Consider the following 9,331-nt stretch of genomic DNA (forward strand, 5'->3'; position numbering starts at 1 on the left):
CTCTCCTCTCCTCTCCTCTCCTCTCCTCTCCTCTCCTCTCCTCTTTTTGGCCCTTTCCTAGACTCCTTCTAGGAGATCCCTGTCTTAATATTTATGTAACGTTAAGATAAATATTATATTAAGATGTTTATATATATTAATATTATATTAATAATTCAGCTTTAAATACAAATTTGATATAATACAAATCTCCTCTCATCTTTTCTGCCTTCCCCTTCCTGTTTCCCTTCCCTTCCCTCCTCTCTACTTCTTTACTCTTTTTAGTAATCTCTTTTCTCTTTTTCTGTTTATTTTCTTTCCACTTTACCTTCAGCCTTTCCTCTTCAGAGAAAGATTTTTAAATGTTAAGAGTGAACAGGAAAGTCAGAATGGTTCCGAAGTGGATGGAAAGTTTATATGATTACCATTCACTGTCACCTTTTCAGAGCCTTTCAACACGTCAAACTCTAGCAAATATGTTTTGGATATTAGAAGAATTTCTATTAGTGAAAATATATAGCAACATTTATGTGTCCCCAGAGTATGTTTCTGCATCATCCTGAGTATCCCTCTGTAGATAATGTATGTCAATAGCAGCCAGTGAAATCTAAGTCATTCTGAAGTTGATGTTTTTATTCAAGTGACCCTCACCCTGAAAATCTACTGGCTGTATTGATTAGATCTGTAATTAGTATAATAGGAGCCCAGAGCCTGGGGGCATTATTCTCAGGGGAAGACTTTCACACCTTAATTTAGCTGAGATGAACTGAGATGAATGTCATCTTCAGAATACCCTTTGTTATTAAAGAGTGTTTCTGTTAGCTCTTTGTAGTGTTTATGTGAATACAAGGCAATATCTTCTATGCTTCGTATTATATGTAGCACAGCACACAAAAGATTTTGTGTTTTCATTTCATTTCATTTCAATGTATTCATTTCAAAATATTTCATTTCAAAATATTATTTAAATAATATTTCACTGTGAATGATTTTAATAATTAGCATAAATAATATGTGCATGTTGGGTGGAGGGGTCTGATCTCTGTTCTTTTTTGACATTGTCTTGATTTGCAATAAAGCATAATTTAAACAGGATGCTTCTAAAGCTTTCAGCATCAACAGGAAAGTTACTGTCAGTTATGGGTTTGATAATATTAACGGACAATTTTTCCATCTCTTCCCTTTTCTTTGATACCAAGTAGCCAGATTTTCTCACAAAGCATATGTATGAGCAAAGAATTGCAAGCAGAATAAACACAGCCACTACAAAGGTTTGTTTCTACTTTTAACAGTGATGTTTATTACAGACAGCCAGAGCTGGCTTATAGGGCAGTGAATGCCAAAATACAATTTGCCTAACCTCAGAAATCTGTAGTACTTGAAGGCCTATAGTACTCTTTGAGTACTCATCCCAGGAGGCTTCTGTTAAAGCAATTACAGAAAAACATGCACTTAAAAAATAGTAATATAAAAAAAAAAACTCTTCATTTACATTAGCTGTTTATATTAGTTGATGTAAACTTTTTATTCCGTAGACATCTACACATGATATGGTAGTTCATCCTGTCAAATGAAGGGGCCTACTGGCTTCTTTGTGAAGACAAATGGAAAACAGACAAATATTTCTGAGATACATTCTCTTCAGTGAAATACATCAATGTCACACTTCAGCTTCTTTGTGTACATTAGAGGAAAATGTATTTTCAAAACTAAACTCACTTTCCTCACGGTATAGGAAAGACTGGTGTTGAACAGAACACAAAATCCACTCATTTATGTGCTACGTTACAGTATACTGTTTTCTTTATAAATCTGATTTGTCTCTACATTCATCTTGTCCACCTGTTGCAAAAATTATTTGAGACTAGAATCAGTGAAAATGTGTCTTTCTGAGACTGTGTCTACTTCACTCTCAACTGCGCATTTTGGGATCACCTTGAGCAGTCACCCTTCCATTAGAAACAACTTTACATGTGCAAATCTCTGGGAATCCCACAAATACTTATCAGTTATTCTTGCTTTTGCAGAGTCTGTGATCACCCCATGAAGTGGAATGGATTCTCAAGGCATTTCACATTCATTCCCTATGTCAGTGTCTGCTTTGCTGATCACGGTGTGTTGAAACTGCTATAACCAACAAACGCTAATTGTATGGAAGAAAAGCTAAGTTTAATGCCATGTATCAGTATAATTGTGAATAAGTTTTCCTGCTTTTTTTTTTTCTTAACCCCTAGTTGAAAACATGTTTTACCCAGCGTTTTGGATTTTAATTGTGCCACCTTTGTATCTGGAGAATGTTATTTTTTTGCCTCCAGATCTGATGTTCTGTGCGTTGCAACATACATAGCTGAGAATTTATTTTTATTGTTTGCGTTTTTAACATTCTCCTGACTTCTAGCTCTGCTCATTATAAACTATGAAAGTCAATGTGCTTTGTTTGACTCTTCTGTGATTATTTTTGTATATTTTAAATAGAATCCAGCTCAGATTCTCATTTCTGTGCACTGCTGCTTTATAATTTGCTCTGGCAAATATGAGCTAAATTATTTCAAAATTACATGAGTAAATTACAAACAATCAGCAAGATACTTATTGGATTCTATGACTGTATACTTATTTGATACCACTGTAAGCATAGAACATATTTATTTATTTATAAGAAACACTAGTGAAAGAGCAAGACAAACATTAAGACATACTGTGATCTCTTCTTTGAAAATGATCTGTAATGTGTTAAAAAAGTCAAGCAATGCATTTCATGAAAAATATAAAATTCTGTATTTGATTTGATCTCATAGGTTTCAACACATTCACCATTTGGGATTTTGTTCCATTTTCATGCACAATATATTCTGCTGAAAACATGATTGAAAATGCCATTTAAATTCATCTTTAAATGTGTCATGTATTATAAATGCAGTTCTCCTCCAGTAAATAAAGCATTTCAAAAGTGGTTTTAATTAAAATGTCATAGGAAGTATTGAAGAGATTTTCACAAAATGATATGGTTTTTTATTCTTCATGAAAAGTCACATCTTTTACCAAAGCAGTGTCTCACCATAAAATACAATACAGCAAAATACATTATAATAAAATAAGCTAGCTCTCAATGAAATGTGGGTTTGATTACTATGAAGGTTTAGAAAAGAATAACAAATAATAAGCTAGATTCTTACCTGCACAGATTTAAATTACATGCTTCCTTACCAAAAAGCTAAAATAGTAAAGGTTAAGCGTTGAAAATGCTCAGCAAAATCTTGCAGGTACTTAAGCTCATTCAGGGTCAGAAGTGCAAAGCTTAATTAGGTTTGGGAGGGAAACAGAAGTCAGAGTTTTGGGGTTGTTGTCCTTGCTGGGTTTTGTTTGCTTGTTTGTACTCTTTTCATCTATCCAGCAAAGTCAACATAACTGGATCATTATAATATTATTGTTCCAGTTGAAAGGGACCTGAAAGGTCATCTTGTCCAAACACTTGTTATTAAGAAAAGCATAGTAATAGGATGATAGTTTTTTGGGGTTTTTTTTCCAAGCAAGTTGAGTATTGTTCTGAAATTACAAATGTTACCTGCTGCTCTACCTTCGCACAGAGTGTTTGCTGTTGAAGTGGAGCTCCCTGTTTATTTCCAGCACAACCTGTGGGCTGCCTCTATCAGCAAAACTGGCAAATTCTCTAGTGATGAAAATGATTTTCATCTAGTCACTAAGAGCTGAAGTGAACCTAGCTCAAAGCTGATTGCAAGCAAATATTTTGGGAGCCTCAAGTTGCATTTGAACAAGAGATTCCAAATGAAAATCCCTGCCCATTCACTAATCCCATTCATTAGAGGCTCAGTGATTACCTCATTAGTATGATGCAGTGCAGAAACTGGTGGAGCTTACAACAAGCCAGCTAACACAGCTGATGCATTTGGCACAAATGACTCAGGTGAAGTATTTCTCTGCTGAAACTATAGATGCTTTCTGGCTTAGAAAAAGCATGAAGAATCCACATCGTAACATAGCATATTATAGACTTTATTTTAATAGCAGATGCTAGTTTAATATATATATTCCATTATGTTGCTATAAAACAGTATGTTCTTGAAGAGTGTATGTTTCTCTTCCCACATCACAAGCACATTTGCCTTCTCCTACCTCATAGCAAATATATCCAACAAAGCTGTTAAACAGCTGTTTATGCTGTTCATGTTGGTGCCCCTTTATATGAAAATACTGTGGGCACACTGGCACAGTTTTATTCTTTTTTTTTAAAAAGAACATACAAACAGACACCAAACTCAACACCTCCCAGAAGCAGGAGCTTCAGTTTGGACATATCCCCCTGACAAAGCTTGGGGAGGGGGTTAGTGTGAAAATGGGGAAAATCCTAACAAAGCTGTTTTTCATGGGCTCTGTAAGCTGGCAACAGAGGAATAAAACTTAAAAAAAATCTTAATGAAAGAAATTAAAAGCAGGCATAGCAGAAACAGAGCAAGCTAAACACCAAATTCAATTATTAAGTTGTCAAGTCCTCTTATTTAGAAGAGGAATAGGAAACAGTTTTTGTCTGTAATGCCTTATGGGCAAGTGTGAGCAAGATAAAAGAGTCCTGTATGGCATGTTGGTTACTGTCACCTAGATAAGCCATTCAGAAGCCAGTAAAATTTCTCAGATCTGAGGTCTTTAGAGAGGTGAGCTCTTCCCCAAAGACAGGTCTGTAGAGGTGTCACAGCTGAAACAGCTATACCTACCATTAATCATTCAACAAATTTTTGACCTTTTGGCAATGCATTTTTATAGGATGCATAAATCAATTGTCCTGGGAATATGATTGCTTAAGCTAACCAGAAGGAAGTCCTGAGGAGCTTTATATGTCTTAACCCACACAGTGCTGGACATAAAAACCATTCTACAAATTCACCTCAAGGTTCTGTATCACCTGGCATTCAGTTTCCAACAGTGGACATAAATATGCACCTAAAGAATGGAAAGTGTACCTATGATAATTTCTCCCTAATAGTCACTCAGTCTTTATTCTTAATTTCTCTGTGATGGGGATTTGATGAGTTGATGGTTAGACTAAATGATTTTAATGGTCTTTTCCAACCTTAATGATTCCATGATTCTTTGATTTCCTGATGGGTAATGTATCTTGTGTAGGAGAAAGGAATTTCACAGATCTGCTACTTACTATGAAAACTAAAACACAAACAAAACTCTCTCCTTTTTCAGTTTAAACTTGTGCTCCTACTGCTATCATGTAATGTGTTTTTCTCATAGTTCTTTACTATGAGAGTAGTGAGGTGCTGTAAAAGGCTGCCCAGAGAGGTTATGGATGCCCCAGCCCTGGAGGTGTTCAAGACCAGATTGGATAGGGCTCTGAGCAGTCTGGTCTAGTATTAAATGTGGATGTTGGTCTGGACAGCCTGGTCTAGTATTAAATGTGGAGGTTGGTGGCCCTGCATGTGGCAGAGGAGTTGGAGATTCACAGTCCTTGAGGTCCCTTCGAACCCAAGCCATTCTTTGATTCTATGATTCTATTTCTCCCTTCCATCAAAAAATGTGGTTACCAATCTGTCTTAATACACTCTTGCCATCCCATCCTGATTTTTCAGACCTCTGTTACATACTCTCTAGTACATGAACATGGTGTGAACAGGATCAGCCAGCTTGTCCTTTTCCTTTTTGAGTTGGATCACTTGCTTTGTCTCCCTGACTTATTCTTACAGTCAGTTATAGAGAGATCCTAAACAGTAGTTTTAAACTATATATCTGATTTTCAAACATTTACTAACTGGAAGGAGTTCAATCTGTTCTCTGTGTTGTTTTGTGGTAACAAAGCACCTCTTATCTCTTGAATATGGTATATTTTGATCCAAAGCCAATTGAAGTTATAGGAAATAAAAGATGGTCTATTTTGATCATCAGCTCTGATAATTTCTTTGGCAGTAATTTATCATTCCTCAGAGAAAGAGGAATGGAAATGGCAATGGTTGATACAGTTCTCCACTTCAGCACTTCATGCTTCTAAGAACATACGGAGAAAAATTGAAGAACAGTAGGGCAGGTCATCTCATCACTCCCTAACAACTTATTAATCTACAGTTTTGTAGGGTCCACAAGACACTGAAAATGGTTGCAATTCATCCATTTGGTATTAGTGTGTTAACCCAAGTAATTAGGTGCAGCCTCTTCCAAAGCAGCAGCCCAGAGCACATTAATGATCCCACACATGGCACCTGAACCATGTTTCTCAGGCTTTCATTTCACCACAGGCTACCATTCTGTGAAGCTGAGTGGAACCTAATTAAACTACAAAGAAATATGGCTATAATTGGTCTGGAGCAGCTTAGTAAAATGTAATAAGGGAGTTTAATTGGCTTCTTCTTTGTATTACTGATTCTAAATTTTGTAATTTGCTGTGGACAGTGGACTGGCTTTTCTTTACTCTGCCATGGAAAGAATATGAATAAAACATACAACGATGAGAGGTAATCTGCTTGACAATTACATGCAGAAATGGCAAACATTGATAGTTTCACAATAAAAGTCAGGTTTCCCTCAACGTTGTATGCTGCTGACAATGGAAATGTCTATTTTAAGAGTATCAAATGACATTTAGGAAATAAATTAAGACACTGCTGTTCTGTAACCTTAATTCCAGTGAATTATAGCTAATGCCAAATCCCTGCTTATCATAGCTAGCAATTGTAGGGACTTGCACAAAAGTAAATAAAGACTTACCAAAGTGAACATGTTAGGTTTTTTGGTTGATACAAGCAGAGCAAGGAAGCGCACTATGGTGACATTACAGGAAATGTGTAAGAAATTGAGTATTTAGAAGATTCACTGTACTGATTTCTCTACTAACTATGCTGGGATTTAGAAAGACCTCTTCACCTCACTGTAACACTTCTGTACCACCTTTCCCATGGTACAGCCCTTAAGTGGCAAAGAGGTTCTTTTTGGACAGACTATGAGACACAAATGACATTATTAAAGCTTTATTACTTCTATGTGATGTACAATATAGAGCTGATACATCTATCAGAGTCACACTTCCCCTTTCAGCTTGAGATCACCTGAAATTGGTTAACTGGCTATTCGAAACAGCAAACCAAAGCCTTGCAAATCACATCTCTAGCTTTTTGGCTAAATTAATAGGATTGCTAAAATCTACATTGGAAGGCCTTGAAGACCCTGGAGTGGAAATAGATTTTTCCTGCGAAAGTTTTTGTAAGATTAAAATAGCTCGATGGAGCTTAGTGGTGTGAGAGATTACTACCATCACCTTAATGCCATTCAGATGGTAGAATTCCTCTCACCTTTTCCTAAGTGTTAAAAACACTTTTTTTCCAAGCACCTCCAGTAAGAAAGCCTCTACCAGCTCCCTGAGGAAATTACTCCATGCCCCAATTGAAATCACTTTTGAAAATATTTTGCTTGAATTTTCAATTTTGTGATTACAGCTTCTGCCTGGTTGGTTTGCAACCTGAAGTCATCTCTCCCCCCCCCCCCCAGGAATAACACCAGTACAGTAGGCTATAGTGAGTATTCTCTGGGCTGGGTCTTTTTATTTCATGGGAAAATGTCACTGAGTTCATGGCAGGCAACGGTGGAGCCTCCTTTTTTCTCCCTTCTTTTTTCAGGGTCAGGCTGGATGGGGCCCTGGGAGGCCTGATCTAGTGCTTGATCTTGTAGTTGGCAATGGTCTCATGGCAGGGAGGTAGGAACTAGATGATCTTTGAAGTCCCTTCCAATTCAAGGCATTCTGTGATTTTATGATTTCTTCACAGAGCTTTTAGACGTGAATGAAAGACCTTATGGCAGATACCCAGAGAGTTAAATTTGATTGTGTATGAGAAAATGCTACCCTGTGAGGAAAAGATGTGTACTGAGCATAACAGAATAAAAAAGATTAAGTGAGAGAGGGATGGTGAGAGATTTCTTTGAAGAGAAAATGCTTGTGTGAGAGAGCAAAGGGAAATTTTGCCCAAAAGAAGACCTGAGGGAAACCTGTTGGGATGGTGCTAGCATAAATTCCTCTTATTATCTTTGGAGCAGCTGCTTGGGTGCTGTATCTGAGAGAATAGATGAGAGGTGTATTTGAGGGAGAGGCTTACAAACACAGTGTGGTGGTGATGGATTGATGGTTGGACTAGATGATCTCAGTGGTCTTTTCCAACCTTAATGATTCTGTGATTCTATGAAACAATGCAGAGTGCAGAGGTGGTTGTGTAGTTGCAAAGGCTGTTTTTATGTTGTTTGTACTGACATCCCTGCGGGACTTTAACCCTAAAGGAAGAAGGGAGGAACACACAGAGACATTTCGTGGTGCAGCTGATTGAAACTGAAAATAATGTTTGGTTGTAAGATCATGCTAGGTGTTTACTAAAAAAAAAAGATTTTAGCAAAAAGCAGGCATGATTACTACAATCCTCTCTAGTGTTTCTAACTCCCTAGTAGCCAGCTTGCTGTCACACTAGATAAAGAAATAACAAAGCAGAAAAAAAGAACCCTATGGGGAATGTTGCCATACTGGAACAGCTTTGTAATGCGTGGCATACGGGCAGTTAGTAAAACGCAGAAGCATGCAGTGAAAACTGACACTTCTGACAGCAGCAGGTAGGAAAGCATCAGACAGCTGTGATTACACCGTCCTTCGCCTTTTCTTTCTTTATGTCTCTGCTGAGATGTTTCTGACATGATCAGCAGCAATGCTAAGTGCTATAAAGCCTGTGCCAGGATCCTCTAGTCCTGCACAATCAGAATACAGACTCAGCAATTCTTCAATCTACAGGATGTTTTTAGAGATCATTTGCTTCATAGGTAAGTTGGATTCACTGCACAGCCTGGATCTGCCTCGTCTTACTTCAAGCGTCTAAATAAGCACAATAACTTTCAGCTCCCTTTAGAAGCAGTGAAAAGAGACCCTGGGATAGGCTGCAGTACCCTCTGGAGATGCTTATGTATCCCAAAGGTGGCTATGCTCAAAATTTAGAGCCTCAGTTAGATGGGTAAGTCCAGAATTAGCATCCCTTCATAGTGCTCCAATACTAAATCTCTCTCTTTTGGGCTATAAAGTTTCATCAGGGATATTTCTTCCCACTTTTCCAAATCTCATATTGATCCTTCCTATGCTTTGAAATGCTACTAACTTTCGGAGAGTGCATCTTCATTTGTCACAAGAATATATAAAATACTCCACCAAGGTAGATAAGCAAGGCAGAGGAAGGCAACCTTTATTAAGAGATTCCAGGTTCTTGCAATATTTACTGTCCCCAGTGAGAAAATACATATTCTGAGAACATGGATGTCTAGTAAAAGCTATGTTTTCCCTTCCCTTCCCTTCCCTTCCCTTCCCTTCCCTTCC

At 37.4% G+C, this 9,331-nt stretch overlaps 1 protein-coding gene across 6 annotated transcripts in view; it reads left to right on the forward strand.

Annotated features, from left to right (window-relative positions):
* Positions 1-3,094, forward strand: part of TSNARE1 (t-SNARE domain containing 1) — a 461,403-nt gene extending 458,309 nt beyond the window's left edge. For all 6 annotated transcript variants that reach the window (XM_042836518.1, XM_042836494.1, XM_042836540.1 and 3 more), the window contains one exon: positions 2,007-3,094. The gene's annotated coding sequence lies outside the window, so the exon portion shown is untranslated. The remainder of the gene's footprint in view (positions 1-2,006) is intronic.
* Positions 3,095-9,331: the final 6,237 nt, after the last annotated feature.

This window comes from Centrocercus urophasianus, unplaced genomic scaffold (genome assembly GCF_019232065.1).
Source record: "Centrocercus urophasianus isolate 14NV4802_14NV808 unplaced genomic scaffold, USGS_Curo_1.0 seq_11, whole genome shotgun sequence".
Classification (NCBI taxonomy): Eukaryota; Metazoa; Chordata; class Aves; order Galliformes; family Phasianidae; genus Centrocercus; species Centrocercus urophasianus.